Here is a 25763-nt window from a genome sequence, read left to right on the forward strand (position 1 = left end):
CCACCACCTGTATGAGATAAGTATGGGACTGAGAGAGGGGTCAATTAGGGATTTTAGAAACTCAGCGTTATTTCTGATATAGGTACTGTAGGTCTCTTGCTGGTATAGTATGCAGTTCTAAGTGAGAATTATCTGTTGGGAGCAACAAGGATGCTGCACAGGTGAGAAAACTATCACTTTATGGTCCATGCTCTGGATGATTTACTGTCTGTGAAGAGTTTAAGGCCACAATTTGTAAAGTAAAGAAAGAGCGAAAGAGAGAGAGACAGAGAGAAAAGAGGGAGACAGAGAGGGATATATTATTAAACTTTACAGGTATTTGTAGGTATTTGAGACTATTTCTTAACATAAGGCATATTGTATAATGTTGTCTGAAAGGTTGACACTCAGAAGGTTCACAGTCAGACTGTTGACACTGACGTTAGGTCGACAGACAATTTGTCGACATATACACCTGGATAAAATGTGGACACATTCAGAATGTTGACATCTATCATATCGACACCAGAATGTTGACATATGATTTTTGCTTATTTTAGCCTAACCCTAAACCTAACCTTAACCATAAAAATTAACAAAAAACCTTATATCAACATATTGGTTGTCGACCTAATATCCATGTTGACGTTCTGACTGTCGGCATTCAGAACCTGTCAATACTGTGATGTCCACATTCTGAATGTTGACCTTCTAAATGTTGACTAGCTGATCAGAAACCTTTATGTAGGTAAATCCTTTCCTGTTCTTTCCTTCTTTCTTCTACTTTTCTTCTATCTATCTATCTATCTATCTATCTATCTTTGTACTGTTTTACCCTGTATTGTCTTATCGTGTTGTTCTCTGTATGGCACTGCAGAAGACTTATGGGGCCCTATAAATAAAATGTAATAATAATAATAATTATTATTATTAATAATAATAATAATAATAATAATAATAATAATTATACCTTTCTATCTTTGTACTGTTTTACCCTGTATTGTCTTATTGTTTTGTTCTCTGTATGGCACTGCGGAAGACTTATGGGGCCCTATAAATAAAACGGTATAATAATAATATCTATCTCTTCAATCTATATATATATCTATCTTTCTTATATATGCTTTTAGCATTCTAACTTCAAGATCAAAAATAAAATGTATCTTTTTTGATCTAAAGAGCAAGCTCAAATCTGCTAAATCTTAGTAAACATAAGAAGTATTTATAGCTACAGTACTTAGATTAATGTAAGGGATTTGCAATAAAAACAAATCTAAGAAATCTTCATATAGGCAAATCTATCTATCTTAGAGCTATTATTCAGCTATTTATTCTTCTATCTATCTATCTATCTATCTATCTATCTATCTATCTATCTATGTATCTATCTCTGTATCTACAGTTATATACCCTTTTAGTGATATGTTTTCATTCTAACTTCAAATACAAAAAATATATATATATTTCTGAACTAAAGAGAAAAATCAAATCTGTTTTTAACTAGAGACAGGATTACGACTGGGGAGAAAATGCACTGTCCCAAGAGACTCATTACAAAGTGCACATGCAGCTTGCTTCAAAGCACACTGGATTCACATTATTCCTCCCAGTTTGACTGGGACCATGAACTGAAGATCATTGTTATAATTCAAAATGATGTCACATCAGGAAATAGTTCACATACTTTCTGCAAGGGAAGCATGGACAAAGAAAATGACAAATTAAGATTTATTAGAAAAAATAAAATAGGAAAAATATTTTCCTAAACTATCTATTTAGAAAATATATCTCATAAAGACAATTTGATATATATTATATAAACATAAAACTATAGCATCTATAAATGTATTCCTATTTAATTAAAACATTTACTACCTAATTTGTTGCTAGAGCAATTTTAGTCCCCAATTTCCCGGGAACATTGCAATCAAGGCATTAACTATTGGTACAGCAATCCATGCATCTGGTATGGTACCCAGCAGCAAAGGGGGCGTTGTACCAGTACAAACAGAATTACTACGACTTTATCCAGGCTGTTATATGATTTGGAAAATGATTGTATATATAATTTAGACCAATGTGCCAAATTACTCCTAATGCAATTAATACTCTCCCCAAATGGATACTGAGTGGGGTTATAACAGAAATTCCAGAACATAAGACTTTATAATGGGACCCAGATACATCTATTTAAGCCCCTGACTGAATGTGTTTTATCCCTAGGAATTTTACACTTGTCATTTTATTTTCGTAGTACTGAGATTCCTAATGCACTAACCAACAAGAATTAGTGACATAGTGATATTAGGGATAATCGGTATAGCACCCTACATGAAGCACTAAGTGATTTTTCTGAGCTAAATAAATGTCATATCAAACATCTGTATACTTTCTTTTAAACTGAAGGACATATTTTTATTTAGAGTAAACTAAAGTTTGCTACATACAGTATGTGCCTTGCACACACGAGTGGCCAAATGCAATAAGTTTCTGAGGTTCAGTGCTCACATCAATTGCTAAGATCATTTCAGGAAAGCTCAGGGGTCTGTTAGTGCCGTCAGATATCTGCACTTATAAACTGAACAGAGGTCATCTTCCATTCATTGCCTTTGCAATATTAAATATTTCAACGTTGCAACCAGAGTAGGATAATCACTCACACAGTTCAGACCACAATCTTACGGTTTCTGGATAGCTGTGCACAGGCACTATAGCAGTGATTCCCAACTCCATACCTCAGGGACTCTGACAGTGCATGTTTTTCAGATTTCCTCAGTACTACAAGTAAAATAATTAGCACTACCTGTGGATTATTTAAAATGCACCAACTAGGACGCCTGGAAAACATTCACTGATAAAGGTCCATGGGGACTGGAGTTGGGAAATACTTTACAGTAGGGATGTGCGCCGGACCATTTTTGCCGGATTTGGATTTGGATTTGGTTCTAATTCGTCGTCCGGCTTTGGATTTGGATTTGGATTTGCCAAACTGCGGTGACTGGCTTTGGATTTGGATTTGGATTTGGATTTGGATTTTTTTACAAAAATTGACAAAAAAAGCTAAAATCACATAAATTGGTCTTTTTTTTTCTTCCTAGAGTATTATTAACCTCAATAACATTAATTTCCAGTCAATTTAGACCATATCACAGCTTATAATATTGTTTTCAACATTATTGGCCAAAGGTTGCAGTGAGCTGACTGGTTACTAAGCGACAAAGCAGCGGCACAACGACACAGACACCACAGTATAAAGCACATCTATGACACATTGCCACACAGCAATGGCAGAAATGAAAAGTAGTGCACCCACCCAGTGGGGTACGGCCAGCAGAGTCACAGTACTTGTTTACAAAGTGGGCTACGGCCCTAGGAGTCACAGTGCACAATCTTATTAGCATTACACCGCACATAGGGCCTGATTCACATTACACCATAAAGTAGTGTCTCTTATTTATGTTACGACACACAGTAGTGCCCCTTTTACACAATGCCCACAGTAGTGACCCTTTTACACAATGCCCACAGTAGCGGTGTCCCTTACACAATGTCCCCCAGCAGTGGTGCCCCCTATGCAGTCCCCTTAGTAGTACGGTCCACTATGCAGTGCCCCCAGTTGAATGCTCCCCAGTAGTATGCCCCCCATTAGCAGGCCCCCCCAGTAGTATGTCCCCCATTAGCAGGCCCCCCCAGTAGTATGCCCCCCATTAGCATGCCACCCAGTAGTATGCCCCCCCAGTAGTATGGCTCCCCCAGTAGTAGGCTGCCCCAGTAGCAGGCCCCCCCAGTAGTAGGCTGCTCCAGTAGTAGCCCCCCCTGTAGTATGGGCCCCCCCTGTAGTAGGCCCCCCCAGTAGTATGGCCCCCCCCAGTAGCAGGCCCCTCAGTAGTATGGCCCCCCCAGGAGCAGACCCCCCCCAGTAGTATAGCCCCCCCCCAGTAGCAGGCCCCTCTGTAGTATGGCCCCCCCAGTAGTATAGCCCTGCCCAGTAGCAGACCCCCCCAGTAGTGCAGACCCCCCCAGTAGTATAGCCCCCCCCCAGTAGCAGGCCCCTCTGTAGTATGGCCCCCCAATAGTGCAGATCCCCCCCAGTAGTATGGCCCCCCCAGTAGCAGACCCCCCCCCCAGTAGTATAGCCCCCCCCAGTAGCAGGCCCCTCTGTAGTATGGCCCCCCCAGTAGTATTGCCTCCCCCAGTAGCAGACCCCCCACAGTAGTGCAGACCCCCCCCAGTAGTATAGCCCCCCCAGTAGCAGGCCCCTCTGTAGTATGGCCCCCCCAGTAGTATAGCCCCCCCCCAGTAGCAGACCCCCCCAGTAGTGCAGACCCCCCCCCCAGTAGCGCCCCCGGACCTTTGACAAGTAAAAAAATAAAAAAAATAAAACTTACCTGTATCCCCGCTCCCGCGCCATCCGCTCTGTCACACGCTGAGGAGGGAGCCGGAAGACGGAGCTCATGTGTGAGCTCCAGCCGGCTCCCTCCGTGCAGCAGCCAATGAGAGTCTGTGTGACTCTCATTGGCTGCTGTAACAAACACACAGCTGCCGCTGGCGGCTGTGTGTCTGTGTCTGTGTAGGGCAGAGCGCTATCACTGCGCTCTGCCCTACACGCGAGGAGACCTGATGTCGGATTCTCTAGTGAGAATCCGACATCAGGCGGCCGCCGTTCGGCCCCGAACGGGGATCCGAGTCAGGCGGTGAACACCCGAACAGGGTTCGGGTGGACTCGGATCCCCAATGTTCGGAGCGGTTCGGATTCCACAGAATCCAAACCGCTCATCTCTACTTTACAGTAGCATGAATAAATATATACTATGCCATATGATATATTTAAATAAATATTTAGAGACATCTATGTAAGATTTTGGCTTAGATAAAGATCATCAGATCTAGGTGTTCTCTTTGGAAACCAGGATTCAAATAGCGCAGAATACAGTTTAAAATGATTTGCCATTGATTTTATTTAATATTGCTTTAAATTTGGGGCACAGAGCAGTTATGGATAGCTCTTTGGTTCCCTGTTAACACAATTAATAATTTGATTAGATTTTTGTGTATAATCTCTATACCTGCATTCTATTTTTCGATTACACAGTATTTGCACATCCTGTGAGCATTGGTTCTGTATCTGATTTAATTATTGCCTGTAATAATAATAATAATAATAATAATAATAAAGAATGTGTATTAAACAGTTTCTATTGTATTCAAAGTTCACATGTAGTATAGCCATGTAATATGAGTAAGAAGGACTGTGAACTGGTTAGAGTAGCTACTATAAATATATAAATTTATATAATAGTGTACTTATAAGTATTATTAATTGATGCAATCCATTTTCTGAGCTCAGCTTTCTAAATGTCATTTACAGTTCCACCCTCCTAATTATCCCAGTGCTTGGGCCATTTCCTTTTTCAATACGTAAGCCAAAAGTTATAATGATACTTGGTGAGAAAATGTTACTTTATTCCACAAGCATAGTGTGAAATATAATAAAATAAAGTCAATGAAAAATATAATCATGAACAACAAGTCCTGTAGACTGAAAGTAATCATTTTATGGATTACTATTGCTCTGCTCACTATGAAGGTTGGATTTCTATTGACTGACATGTGATGTTCTCCAGTCTATTTACCTGGATCCGTTCCACAGGGGCAAACTATTTTATCTTCAGTGGTCTTCTCTACTGCAGACCTGTACAAATAGCTGCCAACAAGACATATATTTACAGAAGATTACGCACAATTACATTTATTGTTTTTGATTTAATACAAATTAGTTTCCAGTTAATTGTTGATTCATGTAGTATGTGCAGCTTTGAGGCATTGTGTGCTTTTAGTGGGGTAATATGACCTTTTACTCAATGCTAATACTTAGTAAGTCAGACAAGAGGAAATGTATTGCCTCCGTTCAATAACGCCCACTCACTACTCCACAGCTGTGGATGCCCGCAGCACATGATACTCTCCAATCCTTACAAAGATTCATCTATCCTGTGACAGCTGTGGCCGACCAGACATTCCTGTACTGAGATGTAAGAAACTGTACATTACATTAACAGATGGTTTCAGCTGAGGTTCTCTACTAGAGAAATAAAACAGATATATATTTATAGTGTATGTTCCAATAATCCAATTTGCTATTTCTTTGTCAGCTCGGTTAAGGAGTTTGGAAGCTTCTTAGTGCTCTGTGTCAAATGTTAAAAAAAAAAATGTAGTAGAGCATCAGCTAATTGGAAAAAGCTTACTTAGATTTACCTAATTAGAACCTCTGGGCAAATTACCATTGGAGACATATGTAGAACCACGTCCACAAGCCACAAATCTTTTACACATAACATTGCCTGTCAGTGACAGAAGAAAGAAGATAGTAACGCTACACTATACACTACACAATTCAACCCCTGTTCATTTAATTTACATTCCCCAGGTAAACTTTCCCCTCCCCATTAGTGTGTTTAATGAAACACCTGGACCTGTGTATAAGTAACATCAGTTTAATGCAGACAAGAATACCTAGACATTACAAGTTTTCTGATCCATTTTAAAGACATAAGTGTAAAATAAAAGTGAAAGGAATCAATTAGAATCTTTTCACAAACTTCACTTGTGATTGTGACATTTTTTTACAACTATTTGCTGAGTCCCTGGCACTTAATAACTATTGTATGTGAATAACACAGTTACACTGGTCCTTATATCCTTTCATGGTGCACATACTATTGTTTATATTTGAACAAATCTCACAAAAGATTTGAACACAGGACTATACATTGAACACAGGACTGAGCTCCAGCCTCCGGCTGTAAGGAAGGAGCTGCTGTGTGCCGGCTGGTAACAAAATCTCAGTGGGAGGGACGGAAAATGGAGAAGGCGGCGGCAGAAATATTGGCTGATCAATTTATCGGCCAATGTATCGGGTGCCCGTCGGCCAGTGTGTACCAGCGATATGTCTGTAAACGACGTCTGCAGATATATTGGGGCATCGTGCTGTGTGTACGGGTGGTCAGCCAACCGCCTGTATACTTGCAGTAGCAGTCATGGGGAGCGGGGTGCGACATGCCCCCGGCCAGCGGGACCCATTCCCCTCCAAAACACAGAACACAGATGACGGTTGTTCAGAGTGTATGAACAACCATCATCTGCAGATCACTCCATTTGCAGTTATATCTGTTTAGTGTGTACCCATCTTAAGGGTGGGAGGACCTTATGTCCAACTCACATAAAACAGCATTTAAATACAGCACCTAGATAAAGCCTGTTGAGAGACTGCCCAGAGCAACTGACACACCTTTTATCAGCCTTTCACAGATGGTCTGGCAATCAAGGCTGCTAATTACCTGTATAATTACCACACAGAAGTTAAGAACCTGGGACATATATACCTCCCATTATCGGCTTCCCCAATACTTTTGTCACAGTACTGTATGTATATTTGGATTTCTCTTTTTAGATTGTTACAGATAGATAGATAGATAGATAGATAGATAGATAGATAGATAGATAGATAGATAGATAGATAGATAGATAGATGGATATAACATGCAACAAATCCAGAATGTTTATTGTACAAAACTATGGTTTCGGGTCTATTGGATAATTTATCAAGCTCAACAACAAGTTCCAATAAATCCAAAATGTCGCTATTTTTGCACAATAAACACACTGGGTTAACTGCACACATTCCATATTTCTGTCTATCGCATTTTCTATATGGACCTCTGGGTCTGGCACCAGGACTAACAATTTTATTGGTTAGTGTGTGTGATCATGGACATAGCATTAGATTTGAAGCCGCAATGATGCATTCATTAAATAAAAAATATATGCATGAAAAATACCGCAAGCTCTAAAATCAATTAACTTTCAATACTTTCTAGGACATTTCAATCATTGCACATACAGTATTTGATGTGTGCTTACTTCAAAACTTCAATTTTAAATCAATTTAATAAGACTTGATGAAATACATTGCGGGGGAATTTGATTTCTCAGTGTCCTTACGCCCTGGAGTGCAGACAAATGCTTCAATAGTTTTGATTGATTTATGTAATTGTAAGTGTTAATGGCTCAGTAGCCTGGAAATATTTGACTAACTGAGGATTTTCTATTATTAACAGAGATAATTTTCATATTGCTTTCTAGAACAATGTGTTGTGTTTGCTACAATTTATGAATATTTATAGTATACTAATTATGCATTACAAAACATCATTCTCTTTTTAAAAAAATAAATAACTTAAACAAAAGTTTCAGCAGATTATTCTTTGACCATTGGGTGAATTCGGTTTTAGGGAAAATACATTTATGTTCTATTGAAGTTTTCACCATGTATTTATATTTAATTTCCGCTTTGGATGTTATGAAGTTAAAAGAAGATTTGTAAGAAACTTCATGCAATGCATATCACATATTATTTGTATTCAATTAATAAAAGCTTTTTTAATGTGTTTTTATGAGGATTTAACTGATGCATCCTCAAAAGCTAGAAGGGGATTTTACTATGAGCAGCTCATCACTGTATAACAGACTAAACTATGACAAACTGTAAAAACAGAAAGCAATGGGGCATTCTTGGACAAAACTTGTATGACGTGATTGCTTAGTATCTCATCAATGGCCTGATTCTAAGTTGGACGTCTGTGTACAGCCATGCATCTGAATGTGTAAGAAGTGAGACGCCCACTCTGCAAGCCTTTAGATGCTCAGATACTGTCGGGTGTATCTTGTGCCACCGAAACTTGCACCAGTCCCATGCTAGGTGCAGATTTTCCGTCTATGGCTTCTAATGTGAGCGATTAAGCGTTTGTGTACACAACCATTTCAGCAACAGTCCCGTAACACGCCCGTAAGATGGGCCATCTCTGTGCATCTGAGTAGCCACCTCCCTTTCACCTCCCAGTCACCGCCCAGGAACACACAATACTTTTCAATGCATTTCTCCATGCGTGCATCTGAAATCACTACTGCGATCGGAAAGCATACGCGGTGCGACGTATGCACGTATGCATAGTGTGCGATTCAGAATCACCCCGCAGGAGTCATATTTACCTGATCACATTCAATCCATGTCCTTGTCATGCAATGTTTTCTACTGTAAGTTACTTGTTTCTTGTCTTGCTCATGTTGTTTATGTATTTTGTGAGGCGCTGTGGTCACCTTGTGGTGCCATCGAAATAAAGGATAATAATAATCACACTACATCCCAAAATACTAATGTTTTCTATCTATGCAATGTATGTGTGACAGCTGTTTGTGTTACATCCAGAGGTTCTTTCAATCTAGTTGTGGACCAATTAGCCACTAATGAATGATGCTGGTTTAGCTAAATTGTGAAGCCTAAGTTAAGTGTCTCGGTCTTCACCTTTGCCTGGTAAACTCTGACCTTTAAACTCTAAATTTGAAGGTTAGTACATTCCCCGTAGGTGACACTTTATAAAAAAAAGATAATAAAAACCAAATGCAAATAATCATCCCTATTGGTAGAGCCACAAGGTGCATCTTGGACCTCTCTACACCACTTTTATTTGTTGTAGTAAAGCCATTTCAAAAACAACATTTTAGCAACTCCACTAGTGCACTCATTTAGGGGTCTATGTACTAAGCCTCGGAGAGAGACAAAGTAGAGGGAGATAAAATACCAACCAATCAGCTCCTAACTGTCAGTTTACAGGCTGTATTTGGAAAATGGCAGTTAGGACTCATTGGTTGGTAGTTTATCTGCTTCTGCTTTATCACTGTCCAAGGCTTAGTACATCTGCCCCCATGTATGAGAATACTTTGTGCGCAGACATAGCACAGTGCACTGGACAGACTTGTAAGTCCATCATCCTGCATGTCCTGGAGAATTAGAACTGAAAGAAGGAACTGGTCTGCCTAATAGAAGGAACATGATGGAGTCACAGGTTCAACGTCAGAGTAATAAGATGCTTAGTGCATCAGGGTTACTATTGCTAAAAATCTTCAAAGTCTGTTCAGTAAAGGTGATTGACAACCTCTGAATGAGTCCATATGTTCCCAGTAATTGTTGTCTATTTGCTTGAAGGAAACCATCCATGTGTTTCAACTTGAGGACTGGCCAAACAGATTTTCTTCTGATGTGTTGTGCCCTTGTGTAGGAGTAAATGTTAGCTTGTAGCAGGGGGCAAAACACAGGCTGTCTAAAAGGGGATTTCAAAATGCTTGATACCAGAAAACAAATGCAAGGTTGTCTTACCACAATAATCCTGCAACAGACAGTAAACATATACAGCGGAGATATAAAGTGTTGCTTATTCTCAAGATTGTTACTTTTATAGTCTGTTTTCACACTGGGCATGCTCCAACACTACATACAATGCAGACTCTTATGCATTTTAATTTAATCTATACTTGCAACTGAAGAGACGTAAGTAATTAGGCTAATGTAGGCAAACTTCATGGTGCATCAACGGAACTGTGGTTATGCAGAGCTGTATGTAATCATAGATAGGTGTGTTTTCAAATTTATCAATTGCACACTGATGATAACTAGAATCAAATTAAGTCTATGTAAAGAAGGCAGGCACATTTTTCTCCCGCAATGCGGTAGCTTACAGTATATGGCTGACTTGCATTTAACTGTGCAGCTGTGCCTTAGTAATTGACCATTTATATTACATCTGTCAATAAAATCCTAATCCCATTCTACCCTTACGATGTCCAATAAATGTTGCTAAACTTCTGAGCTCAAAGACAGCTCATGGGTCTAAGTAGTAGAACGGTGTACAGACGGATCATGTGATTTGAGAGTGGGGGGATTTATGGGCGACAGGATTGCACTTTAAATATGAGCCAATGTAGACATGCCATCAATATATGTATTACTCCTGAATCCAGCATTGCAAGCAAATCTGGAAATAACACCCATGCAGAAGTAGCAGAAGAGGATAATTACAAGATCAGCCATTTGCAATACTTCTGCATACTGTAACTGCTTAGTACAATATAGCCACAAAAAAGAGAGGAATATCTCAGGCGCTGGAGGAGGGTACACCTTGATTATTATAACCTGAGAAATGATGACTGCGCCTATTGGGCCCTCCCCCCCCCCACCCCCTTACAATGTAGCCAAGCATCCTGTATATATAAACCAATTGTAATGAAGCCAGGCAGCATATATATTTTACAAGTTCTGTCTTATATTGCTGATCTTGTAACCCCGGCCTTAGAGATTTCATAATGTGATTTGAAAATGACACTTAAATCTTTGTTACTGTAACTGTAGGTTTCATTCCAATAAACACCTGATAAATAGGCAATTTTACATTTCCTAGAGAAATACTATTTTCAGCCATAACACCCCAGCAGAAAAGCAGTAGCAGGTGCATGTGTCTGTATAGTCTCATAGACCAATATTTTTATTAAACTATTGAACCTCTGCTTCAAAAGCCATGAAGCACTTAACTCAATAATTCTGAGTAACTTCACACCTGCTCCCAATGGTGTCATAGAGACTGTGGCTGATAATATAGATGAAATAGCCTGGGGGTCTTGGCTGTGATTCAAAGGCACATTTCTCCTTGACAAATCAGTAGTTTGTGTAACTGATATGAAAGAAATTGCCTAGACTCCCATGTCAAATATATTTTATTTATAATCCGCTTCCACTTTCTTTTCAGAATTAATTTATGGAATTATGCAAAAATTCCCTTTAAGTTATTTCAACAATGTTGATTGCAGGCCTGGCACAATAACTGTACATAACAGAGGAAATCTCATTTAGCATACAGTAGGTATCATTATTTAATTTTCCTTTTTTATTTTAGTTGTCATGAGACAATAAAAAAAAACATGCTTTTTTTTTCTGGAGGAAATTTCTCCTAGGCCATATATTTATTTATGTATTATACAATATTCTGCTGTTCTGCTGGTTAGCTGGAAACACAGTTAAATATAATCCAAAATGTGGAGTGGAATATATGAAATTCCTTTTTTTTACTGTAGGCAAAAAGAGTGTGCTTATATGGATGATAATAGAACTAGTAACATTTATTTTACAATACATAATGACAAAAATATTAATTATATTTATAAACTATTTATTTAAAAGATGTATTCTGAGGTAACTGTATCTAGTATCTATGGTTAGCATGCTTAGCATGTAAACGGGAGAAGACTGAATTGAGAAATTAATGTTAATTCTGGGTTCTGCTAAAGTTGATAATGTTTGTGACGGGTTGGGTACAGGATGCTGGCACTCGGGATCATTTTTAGGATATCGACACCTGTCGATCAATATCCTAATCCTCCTCCTCTCCCTAACCCTCCCTCCCCACTGCCTAAACCTAACCCTCCCTCTTAGTGCCTAATCCTAACCTCCCCCCCTTAGTGTCGGGATTCTGGTGCCGGCATTCTAAGCGTCAGCATCCTGACTGTCAAGATTATAACTACATCTCATATGAACTGGAGGACTCATCCGGAATTATGCTTGTTCTGCCAGTACTTGCATGCATTCCAAATGCAGTAAAGTCATCAGTAAAATACAATACTTTCAGTTCAATTTAGTCTATGATAATACTTACCTTCATGCTACATATTTTATTGCTGTCTGTGTGGACAGAAAACAGCATAGCAGATCATATGTAAAAATAAAGCACTCCCTGCTGTAAATGAAATGGAAATCAGAAGTCACAAGATGTGTTGTGACTATACAAAAGCACAAGGCCATGGGCATAATTAGCATTTACCAAGTTCCATGTATTTTGATGGGGAAGGGGGGGAATGGTGATGTTTATCCATTTTCTGGAAGCTGCCATTCTTCTCTTTGGGCATGTACGAGAGCCAGTAATCATATAGCGGAGCAGGGTAGGACTGGTCCACAGGGGTACAGGGGAAATCACCAGTGGGCCCTACTGCCTAAGGGCCCCTCCCCCTGCTCTATGGGTCCAGCCTGTGCATATGTTACATTATACTCAGTTCATATGATTATGATTTACTCACTACAATGCATTGTTGTTATCAATCTGGTACATTATCACAAATCAGTATTTATTACTATACTGTATATATATTTATAAAGGGGCCCATACCATGCACTTTCTAATGGTTAGCCAAGCTGCGGGGGTGGCTGGCGACACCACCTCTGGTGACTGGTCACACCCATTTAGCATGGGCCACTACCACTTAATTTCCCATGTCAGCCCTTCATGCCCCAGTCCTACAGTGAGTGGAGCCCTGTTTGGATGTAAAAACCCAAACAGGACTATGCTTGCATGAACCAGACTCCCTAAGAAGAGCAGATTCCAGGGGAGTATAAACTCCCAGGGCTCCTGTGTACAGTGGTTCCCCACTTCTCGGGGAGCCCTCTTTCAGACCATGGCTCCGACTCTGGTTTTTCCTGTGTCAGCACCGTTTACACTACACACGGGTGCAGTGGTTCTCTCCTGCTGGCACTTGGAGATCACATAGTCTTCAAGCACCAGGGATCTGCGTGTTCCTATGCTGTGAATGGAACCAGGGCTGGATGACCAGGTTCACTCGTTCACACTGCAGGGTTATGCAGGGCGATGCCATGTTCAACCCTGCTTGCTACCCGGGTTGGATTGACAGGTCACTCGACCAGGCAATCCAACCCTGGCCCCTTTTACACTGAGCCATGACCGGGGTTGACATGGCAATAACCTGGGTTATTTGGCCAGTGTAAAAGGGGTATAAATCATGAATTTCCAACCTTCTTTCTCAATAGTAACAACAGAGACATGTTATACCATTAGAGATAAATGCAGTTATCAAAACTATTTAAACAAAACATGCTCCTTCTGTAAGCATGACTTCACTTTTTATTTTATCCCACTGAACTGTACCCAGTGCTTAATGTCTTTTTCATTAGAAGCATATGATAGTATATAGCAAGTATAGTATAATATATTATAAGTATATATATATATAAACTGTATATATATATATATCACAAAACATCCCAAACTGCGCTGATCAATTCACATACAGCAGCACCCTTCAGTAAGTCCCCTGTTAGAAGGACTAATTACAAAGATATACAAATGGATTGCTGATGGGGCGCTAAATCGCAACACAATTTATTTTAAAATTTGTAAAACACAATGCAATCTCTCCAAAGGCTTATAAGTCTTCTTTTTCTTTTGAAGAGACAACTTCACCATTATTCCTACTCGTTCTCAATTTTGATCAATTAGTCCCTAAGACTTATAAGCCTTTGGAGAGATTGCATTGTGTTTTACAAATTTTAAAATAAATTGTGTTGCGATTTAGCGCCCCATCAGTAATCCATTTGTATATATATATATATATATATATATATCCAGAATTTCAGTCCGTTAGTGATTATGACAGCAATTTGACATGCAATGCTGGGATCGTGGCTCCCCCTTTAGGAGCTATAACCCGAGACAGTGGTTTAAATGCCGGAGGCGGTTCACGGGAAGAGGTGGCCAGGGGCAAAGGCAGAGGAAGAGTCGGCAGACCCCTGTTACCTCGGAGACGCTAGTTTTCAATTTCTTCTCTCACATCTTAACAGACATGTAGATGAGAGTGTTAAGTAGGGATCTCTCATTTGTCCTGACAACCTCTCTCAATGACCTCACATGGGAAGTGGAAAAGTATAAAATAACACGCCAGCTGAAGTTGCATGAGCAGTTTAGGGGCTCTAAGAGCAATAAACATAATCATGAGCAACCTGTTACCCAGATTCTGCATCAATTGCAACGATTACAGAAGAAAAGTGGTTTTGAACCGGTTTCCAATAATGCATCCATATGTACTTTTTCACGCATGTTGGACAGCAATGTTGAGTCTATGATCAAGAGTACAATGGGGCAATCCAAGATGACTTATAATTTGTCTAGAGCAGATTGTGATGCTCTGCATGATTTGTCTAAGTAAACCAATATTATGATTCATCCCATCGACAAAGGCGGGGCTATTGTAGTAAAGGATATTTCTATGTACAAGTCTGAGATAGAGAGACAGTTGGCTGACAGTTCTGCTTATAGACTATTCCTGGGTGATCCCACTGTGAAATCAGCAACGAATTGACTACAGTTCTGAACAATGCTGTGAGTGATAATGTTATTACTGAGGCTTTGAAATCTGCACTAATTCCTGCGAATCCTGCGTAGTCCCTGTAATCTATACCTTGCCCAAAATTCACAAGAGTGTAACCTGTCCAACCAGGCAGTCTATTATAGCGGCTAGGGGTTCGTTACTTCAGGCAGTGTCTACATATCTAGATGCTTTGATACAGCTTTATATTAAGAGCAGTATAGGGTTCATATTAGACACCACTGCTTTTGTAAATATGGTGGATATAATTGGGAATATACCATCTAATTGTCTATTGTGCAGTATTGACATCTCTAACCTGTACACCATTAACCTAATAACAAGGGTTTAGCTGCAGTGCGATCATTGATTGTTGGGAATGATCTCTATAAGGGATCTGATGTTGAGTTGGTGTTGGAATTATTAGAAATGACTACATCTCAGTGAAACAATGGAGACCAATACTTTTGTTTAAGCTCTTAGGTGACAGAATTCCAAGCCAACTATTTTCTTTATAATGGCAGGTTTTATTTGCAGGTTTCTGGATGTATGATAGGGTCAAATGTGGCCCCATTGTATGCAAATGCATACATGTTGGTTTCCGAACAGGAGATTTTTTTCAGGAATGCTGAAATTGTGGGTCACATCAGAGCATACTGTCACTACATTGATGATGTATTTGTGATTTGGTCCGGCTCTGAACAACCATTTGTCGATTTTATTGAACACTATAATGAATTGACCAGTCTTATCAAGTTTACCTATCATGTAGATGCCCAGAAGGTGAACTTTTTGGATGTTGAGGTGTCTTTACAGAATGGGCATTTAATTACCTTTTTATTTCAGAAACCCACTGATTGTAATACGCTCTTGCACGCAAGTAGTTGTCACCCTAAACCGTTTAAGTACGGTCTGCCGTTTTCTCAATTTACATGGGCTAGACGTATATGCAGTGATATAGTGGCAGCTAAGAAACTTATTGATACTATGGTTCATAATTTTTTGGCCCATGGGTATAAATATGAGGCGCTGACGAAAGCAAAGAAAAGTCCAAGGGAACGAGTGTTGTGTAGTAAAAGCAGTGATGACACCAGAACTTGTATGACTTGGGGTTAATCATTATCATCCTCTAAGCACTAAAATTAGTAGTGTGGCCAAGAATCTCTGGCCTATTGTACAGTCTGATCCATCTTTAAATCTGCAGGATACGTGCATTATGCCCTATTATACCAGGGGGCGCAACATGAAAGACATGGTGATGCGCACGGACATCACTGACATCTCTCTGAGACACAATACAACATCTAGTTTTTTGTCTCTAAAACCTGGATGTTATAGGTGTTTGAACTGCTTGACATGTCGTTATATGAACACAGGTACCACATTTAGGCATCCCCATAGTGGTAAGCAACTCATGATCAGACACATGCTAACATGCCTGACTAAATTTGTGGTCTACCTCATAACCTATCAGAGAGAACCATTAGGGAGAGGATGGCCATACATCGATCTGCCAGTAAGGCAACATTTGATAGTGGTCATAGCGACCAGCCTGTAGCCAGGCATTTTTTAAATATGCCCTCTATACACTTAGTTTTATTCTTATTGATAATATGCCCAAGTCTATCCATCATGGGGACCGGGCTGGTAAACTGTTGTGCGTGAATCCCAATGGATACATAGGCTTGGAACTCTGTCACCTAAGGGCTTAAACGAAAGTATCAGTCTCCAATGTTTTGTCTGAGATGTAGTTCTGTGGTTTTGCTACGTGCTACTATGTTTCTAATGGTGTTGCTGGGTATTAACATGATAATCGGAGATATGCAGTATAGTCACTTGTGTTCTGGAAGCACTGCTGTATCTATGTATTGTGTATGGCATTGCTTTAGCATTTATATTTATTGCATGCTAATGTATTGATTCAGTATGCTATTAGATGGTGCTGTTCTTAGGTGTTATGCACTTTTGTATGAATATTTTATGTATCTCATGGTCTATGATAGTTGATGTCATTTTCATGTTTATATTGTATGTGCTGTATGTCGTGCACTATTTTGAAAATGTGTGTATACAACTTGGTCGCCTTGGGAACAGGCATCCAGGAATGACGTCACAATGGTGCATCTTCCTGGAGTCCCTGTAGCGGGCGATGCACGTTGTGATGGTGGAGGTGATATAAGGTCAGTGTTTGTGTATCATATTTTTCATGATAACGAAACAATAAAAGTCTCGAAACGTTGATTCATTTTATCTAGCTGAGTGTTGGTGTTTATTATCCGAGTGCCGCCTTCAGTTCTGTATATGTTGGATCCTCGCTGGGGGAAACCTAGGAGGGTACCGGTGTGTGTTTTTTATGAAGTAGGAGTGCTGCCCATTGGAAGTATATATATATATATATATATATATATATATATATATTTCTGATAGTGTCCTTAGCTTTGTTAGTATTCTTTCTTCTAAGATCATGAGCCAAGATATCTTTTTTTTACTGTCATTAGTTATGCTGTAACAAACGTATCTTGTGACCTACAAAATAGCAGTGAGTGAAATGGAATCTGCACTAAACTGATATGATTGTTCGGAACTGATGGCAGATCACTAATAGCTCCATACTTTATCTGTGCGAGCAAGAAAAGTAACAAAGCCCGAAGATGGCTCAGTAGCATTTGTTTCCAGCTGGTAACCAGATCAGTGTGTAAAAACATGTAATTAAAATGACACAAAAACCTGTAATCAATTGTGCACAGGTTATCTTTGATTGGTGTAGCATAGAACAAATTACACACAAGTCTTTCAGGGACACAATGACAAAGAACCTTCGGAATCTTTTTATGAAATCCCATTTCAGTGAGAAGGTGGTTGTCTCTATTCTTTGCCCCTCATATTAATTAAAGGCATACAAAAAGACACAGCAAAACATCGTATCAAATGTTGCTTAAATAGGTGAGGGAAGAAGAGAAGATGTTTTAAGGAGAAGAAAAAAAAAATCAAAGAACCTATTTCTACTCATCCTACCAAAAACTCTGCTACAGGGATTTGTGTATCTCTTTTCTTAAGTAACATTGAGTAATTCATCTGATACATGTTGCCCTGTGACACTTCCTAACAAATGCATCTTTGTTTGGGCTAGAAGGCTTCTAGACAGAAACTTTAAACCTGGACATTAATATCCTGTAGAAACAAGTCATGTATTGGGTAGGACAGGAAGCCCTGAAATGTGTAATGAAGCGGAAGGAGATCACAAGTTGTTGTCTAAATTCCTGACTTATGCAGAAAAGTTACAAGAACAGGTGTGTAAAAGTCAAACAAAAGAATAAAGACTTCTATATGGAAGATGTAGCAGAACAAAGTCTTTTAAAAACACATTGGTTGAATACCAGATTTAGTGAACAGCTAAAGTACACACACATCTGTCTATTTATTAAAATGTACACTGAGTTTATTTGTACAAGTGTAAGAAAATACAGCCAGATAAAAAATTGCCTATTTCATATGATGAAGAGTTCTACCATATACATTATTATGTAGTGTAGATTAAATATATATCTCTGATTTCAAAATGACTTAGTTAGAAAAATTGCTGACATTATATTTATTTTGATTATAATTGTTGGGTGCCATTATCAATAGAGGACTTTCAGTCACCAACTAAAACTTTTTGGGGGCTCCTGTAGAGTTAGAGGCATTTTACATAAAAATATTAATAGTAATGTCTCTGTTTTTTTATTTTTAAGTAAACTATAATTATGGGCATAATGACAAACAATCTAGAACCACCGTAATCTGCATTGTAGTTGATGACTTATTAATATAAGGATTCCATAGAGCCAGAAAGTTTTCTCTTCTTCAGTAGCTGTAAAATAAATAATTTCACATATCAAAGGTGTCTTATTAGAGGAGGGGGCCTGTGTGCTGTCCGTCTATTCCCCCCCCCCCTCAAGCTTAGGCATGCACAGTGTAGACTCTGGCAAAGTACCTGAACCCACTGCCCATGCGCATGTCTCACGTCATTTACTGGTGATTTCTGTACTGTGCATCCGTTTATCTCTGTGAAAATGACCTCGGCGCCATTTTCCAGAGATTTCTTCAGTGGCAGCCACAAGTTAAGTATACTCAATGTGGTGTGGGCCTCCCTTGATTCATTATACTGTAGATATGCCAGTAAGATGAAACAACTTTTCATTTGTGAAGGGCAGTTACCATAGACGTCAGAGGCCACAATCTATTGGTTGTAGCTTGTGATTGGTCCTCTTGCTCACAACAGTCCAGGAAGGACTATAAATATTTTTATAGACGATTGTGCTTTTTGAGGCATTACTTTAAAACACAGCCAGAGATTGTAGACGAAATTCAGCAAAATAATCAGAAATATTGTTAACTGCACCAGTTTTCAATAAGACACAGAGGAGTAAACTTACTAAGATGGGAGTTCTATTAAGAAATGATGTTGCCCATAGCATCCAGGTATTATCTTCTAGAAAGTGCTAGATAAATGAGAAGTAGAATCTGATTGGTTGCTATGGGCAACATCACTTCTTAAATAGAACTCGCATCTTAGTAAATTTACCCCCATGGGTATGATGCAGAGTAAAAACAAGTCTATTTGTGGAGAGTACCTTGCTTTTATTTTCGCACTGCAAATGCGGCAAAACCAGAGACGCAAGTAGGGGATAAGCCATAAGTCGTGCTCATTATAATCACATCTGCAGTTTGTGTTACTGGGCTGTAACAGGATGCTCTCACACACACACACTGTGTGTGGGCTGTCCAGAGGTGAGCACGTGCGCAAATGCACCTATTTTCAGATGCAACTGTTGCAACAAGGGCTAGTGCAAGTGCGCACTCGTAATGATGACTATCAAACTAATTGTACAAATAGAGATGGTCCGGCTGCAAGATACGCATACATCAGTATTTATAATGTAAATATCAAGAATTTAATATTTTTTTTTACATAAAATTTAAATGAACATCACATTAATTGGCAGCATTTATTAATTGCTATATAACAGGTAATTCTGAAAAAAAAAAATCTAACACTGTGGATGTTATTAACGAACAAATTGCAACAGAGTAACTATGCAAACCAAAGCAATCAAACATTTGTTTCATTTTCACACTATTTGCTGAGTGGTTGCTGTTGGTTACTGCATGTTTGTCCTTTTGTAGTCTAATCATCAACAAGCCCTTCTTAAGTTTGCCATATGTGAGGCACATGTAGGACATTTAAATTGTGTTCTGAAGAATATTACATGCATAAACTTCATTAAAAAGAAAAAAACTGCACTGGATAAAAACAGCCACCAATTGACACAGTATAATAATTTATCGTAACAATAAAGTAATTTTGCGACACAGTAAAAACAACTGACTAGTCACTGCAAAAATGTATCTATGTTCAGTCTAGAATATACATAAAACCAGTGCTGCTGATCATACAATGAATTAGCATATAAAATAGTGACACATAAACCATACATACAACATAAAGTATGAACCTTATAAATGGTAGTGAATAAAAGTCCAGCTGAATATATATAAATTAGGTAAATTAAATCTCTAAGTATACACCGGATAAGGAGAAATGGAGGATCATGTAAAATGTTAATGGACTGCTTAATGTCAGTGTGTAACATATGAGAGTTACCTTCCTCTTAGTTTCATAGCACAAGCACCGGCTGTTTTAATAAATTCCTTCCAACACCAAAAGCTCTTTGTTGCATGCATAAACTTCATGATGCATGCATTGGAATAGTGTACATATGTATTTGTAAAAGACTATCATTGCGATATGCATTTATGTCCATATAACTGGGTGTAGCTAAAGTCTGTAGTGTTTTTTTTGTTAATTTTCTTGAAAACTTATTTCTGTTAAGTACTAACATAAAAAAATATATCATGTTTCATTATTTGGAATCCAAACGAATATTTAAATACGTATATATATATATATAGATATATATATAAATATATATATATATACATACAATGGATGCAGCACTCCAGACGGCTTGTAAATGAGTACACTATATCACGGCATGTATAAATCAACAACGTTTAAGTGCTTTTTTATCCTTTCGTCAGGCTTATAAACAAACTTATCAAAGCTCCTACCTTACGTAGTCATCACCCACCATGTGAACACAACCCAAGCTGGAAGCGGGACTGAGCACCCGTCCAGCCGGCGTATGAAATGATGTCATCAAGGGACTCGTCATCAATGTGAACCCCTATCACCATGGATACAGTAAACACTAAACAGATAAAACCAAAACACATTATAACACTGTACAAAATAGCTCAAATATGTGACATACAAACAGAATCAAGCACAGAAGATAACAGATTCTTATTTTAGAGTATAATCACATACATATGACGATATGCAACCTAATAAAAAAAGGATATGCATTGGGTTATGTACGTAATGATGTATTGTTAATACATCTTAAAAATTATGGCACATAGGCCCTCATTCAAAGCCGCTCGCTATTTGCGGTCGTTCGTTCTAAAACAAGGGGTGACTATTCAAATGAACCGTTCGCTAATTGTGGTCTGTTCACGCCTCTAAGTCTGAACGAGCGAGCAAAACTTGCGGTTGTAATTTTGAAAAATACGCCCCCTTGCCGCTCGCACCATACGTCATGTCCACTATTTATTAGATTAATCGAGTACATCGAACAGCGTATGAACTGCTCGCTATTCTTGTGGCTGGTTTTTTCAACCGCTATTTTGCGAGCAGTTCTGAGTAAAAAAAAACCAAGTGACGTGGTCAATGACGCTGTATTAATTATGCACTCCCTTAAAACGCCCGTTTTGACCTTTAAGCACGCCTGCGTTCGAATTCCACACCCCCGTTTTCAAGCACCTTCCCCTGTTACCACCCACATACGCCTCCTTCTGTCACTCAAAATAGCAGTCATTCGCTATATAGCGAACATACGATTTTCGGCCGACTTGACTGGTTCGCGCATGCGTATTAAAATCCGTACGCATGCGCAGATGTGCGAACATCGGTCAGAACGAATGAGCGGCCGCTTACGAGTGGCTCTGAATCAGGGCCATAGTTCAATCCGATCCGAGAGTTAGGATTGGGTGACACTAAATTTATGTCATGCTATGCTAGGGGCAGAAATGTAAGGGATATTTTGGTGAAATCTGACGTAACCAAGAAAACTGATTCCAGCAAAAATTTTCATGGTGATAAAAAAGGCTGTATAAAGTGTACATGTACCACATGCCAGTATTTGATCCCGGGTGACACTTTTCAGCATCCTCATTCAGGTCGTACGTTGTATATTCGTAAACGTCTGACCTGCAGCTTGAAATTTGTTTTAAATCAACTGATTTGCCCCTGTGGACTGTCATACATCGGTAAAACCGATCGTATATTTAAAGAACGTATGGCAGTCCACAGGTTAGCCATTATTTATTATTTATTAACAGTTTCTTATATAGCGCAGCAAATTCCGTTGCGCTTTACAATTTGAATCAACATTAACATTATACTGGGTTGTAAAAGACATACATACATGACATACATAAGGGTAAGAGGGCCCTGCTCGCAAGCTTACAATCTATAGGGAAGTAGGTGTTGATACACAAGGAGAGGTGCTACATATTGCAAATTGGTCCAGCCCGATTGCAGATATTCTTGGTGGGCTGTATAATCCAATCACACTGGAAAGTTGGCCTAGGGTTAGGAGGCTGTTAAATTGAAAAAAGAGAAGATGTGATAGGTGTTTACTATAAGAAGAGAGTTAGATAGGGAGCTATAAAAGGTTAGGTTAGCCATTAGAGCAGCTCTATTAAGTGGCAGCAGCAATCAATCGGTGGCCTGTCACTTTGTAGTAGCGCGTCATCCTTTAACTTCACTTAGGTATCGAATGATCGACCAGGTAGCACCATATGTTAGAGGAGGCGATAGATCTTTAAAATTACTTCAATGCGAGACCCGGTGGATACATCGTCTTGGCACTCTTGCTCCCAAGGGGCTTAATGACCAATTGGGTCTAGGTAACTTTCTTTAATAGGATCTATCTTTTTGTATATATTGGACTGCTTTTTCATTTATTGGTTATGTTTAATATCTGTTGTTACTAATATTAATATGTATATGGGTCATGCGGTGGGCATCATTACGCACATAACCAATTGCATATCCTTTTTTTGAATAAGGTTGCATATCGTCATATGTATGTGATTATACTCTAAAATAAGAATCTGTTATCTTCTGTGCTTGATTCTGTTTGTATGTCACGTATTTGAGCTATTTTGTGTATAGTGTTATAACGTGTTTTGGTTTTATCTGTTTAGTGTTTACTGTATCCATGGTGATGGGGTTCACATTGATGATGCGTCCCTTGATGACGTTATCTCATGCGCCAGCTGGACGGGTGCTCGGTCCCGCTTCCAGCTTGGGTTGCGTTCGCATGGTGGGTGAAGACTACTTAAGGTATGAGCTTTGTTATATTTGTTTATAAGCCTGATGAAAGTGCTGAATAAAAGAGCACTGAAACGTTGCTGATTTATACATGCTGTGATATAGTGTACTCATTTACAAGCTGTCTGGAATGCTGCATCCATTGTATGCATGAATCTGACTCTCTTTTGTGCGGGCACCCGACGCTATTTCTACTATACAGGGAGAGCCGGACATCACGCTGTTCTATATATATATATATATAAATATATATATATATATGGAAAAGAGGTTTAAGAAGACATGCGCCTAATAGTGTAGTATTTAAAATCAAATATTAACGGGTGCTCATAAGAATAGGTGTGCGTACCAAAAATAAAAACTTTTTAGCTTATCTGAATGCCAGGGATGGGTAGTCCACACTGGATGGGTTTAAATGGGATGTCATCAGCTGGATCACCTTATGGAGAGCTTGTATATACTCATTGGAGAAAGAGTATATATAGTGTAGTATGTCCTTATAAATGATACAGTAATTACAAACAGAGGCTGCGTACCAGATAATGCTAAATTAAAAGCCTGTAGTATGTCTTCCTCCAGAGATCGCCTAATATATAATATATATATAGTTCATCAGAAGTGAAGTAGGTAAACAGCCTAAAAATTATTAAAAAAAAAACATTTTATGTTCATTTGCTCTTCTATAAATTTTTTTTCAGATTAGCCCATAATAAAATAAATCCACATGTTTTAGTAACACTTACAGATGGGAGACAATTTGGCAAGCTTGAGGACTAACAGATTTTGGCAAGTTTGGGGTCCTTGGAACGTAAATGCAGGAAATTAATTTGTAAGGGTTATTTCATAAGAGAAATTACTATAAGCTGTTTTCTCAAATTGCTTTTTTGAATAAATTATAATACAAAGAAATAATAAAATAGCATTAAATTAATCAGATTTACATGATAAACTATTCTTTCCATAAAACGTTCCAAATTACCTTTTCTGTAATTCATTCAGTAAACATAACTGTTGGAGATTTTTTTAACTTTTGTAACACTAGAACAATTTGCAGAGGGCATAATAACAAGGCCAAAAGTGCCCAAAGGTAGGACAAACAGGCAGCTCAGCATGACCATTTAGATTTGTCCATAACCGTCTAGAAACATGTATGACCTAATCTGAAAAATTCACCAGTTGGTGCTTTGGCCAAATAGCTGTCCCTGACAGGGCACCCTTAGTGCCATGGACAATCAAAAATGGTGACTGTTGTGCTACAATTACTGTCTGTCCTACCTAACAGCTGATGGTGGCCTCATCACTTCCGATAATGTCATGCTTGCGGAAGTGACGCATGTGGGCAGCATAGACGGTGTAATGGTTAGCATTACTGCCTCATAGCACTGAGGACGTGGGTTCGATTTCCACTACGGCCCTAACTGTGTGGATTTTGTATATTCTCCCTGTGCTTGCGTGGGTTTCCTCCGGGTACTCCCATACTATAAAAAATATACTAATAGGTTTATTGGCTCCCAACAAAATTAACCCTAGTGCGCATGCATGTGAGCATGTGGTAGGGAATACAGATTGTAAGCTCTGTGTGTGTGTGTATATATATATATATCTTATATATAAAATTCATCGATCTGTTTGTTTATTTGTTTGTTTGCCTGTCTATCAGGTTATGCATTCGGTCACCGCTGCACCGATTGGGATGAAATCAACAAGACGTGGTCCAGTTGGATCCTGCCCCTTCTTAGGGGGGGTTAGGGTCCCGGTCGGACCTCCTGTTGGTGTACGCTGGGCAGAACTTTGACCTGAGGAGCCTATTCTGAGCCTTCCACTGGATGGATTTGGATGAAAACTTCAAAGAGTGGTAACACTGGATCCCAGAAGACATATTAGTGGGTTGAGGTACTTGTCGGACCTCCTGTTGGTGTATGCTGAGCAGTACTTTGACCTGGGGATGTTAGGCAGAACTTTGACCCGGGGAGCCTGTTGTGGGCCTTCCACTGAATGATTTTGGATGAAACTTCACAGAGGAGTAGCAATTGGTCTGGGATGTCTAATGGAGTGGTTAGGATCCCTGTCTGACCTCATGCCAGAGTGCGCCGGGCAGAACTTTGACCCATGGAGCCTGTTCTGGGCCTTCCACTGGATGGATTTGGATGACATCACATAATTTGGACAAAGACTTCACAGAGTGGTAATTTTGGATCCCAGAAGACATACTATGGGGTTAGGGTCTCGGTCGAACATCCCATTGGTGTACGCTGGGCAGAACTATGACCCGGGGATGCTGAACAGAACTTTGACCTGGGGAGGG

Source organism: Taudactylus pleione, unplaced genomic scaffold, assembly GCF_031769625.1.
Source record: "Taudactylus pleione unplaced genomic scaffold, aTauple2 ptg000370l, whole genome shotgun sequence".
Classification (NCBI taxonomy): Eukaryota; Metazoa; Chordata; class Amphibia; order Anura; family Myobatrachidae; genus Taudactylus; species Taudactylus pleione.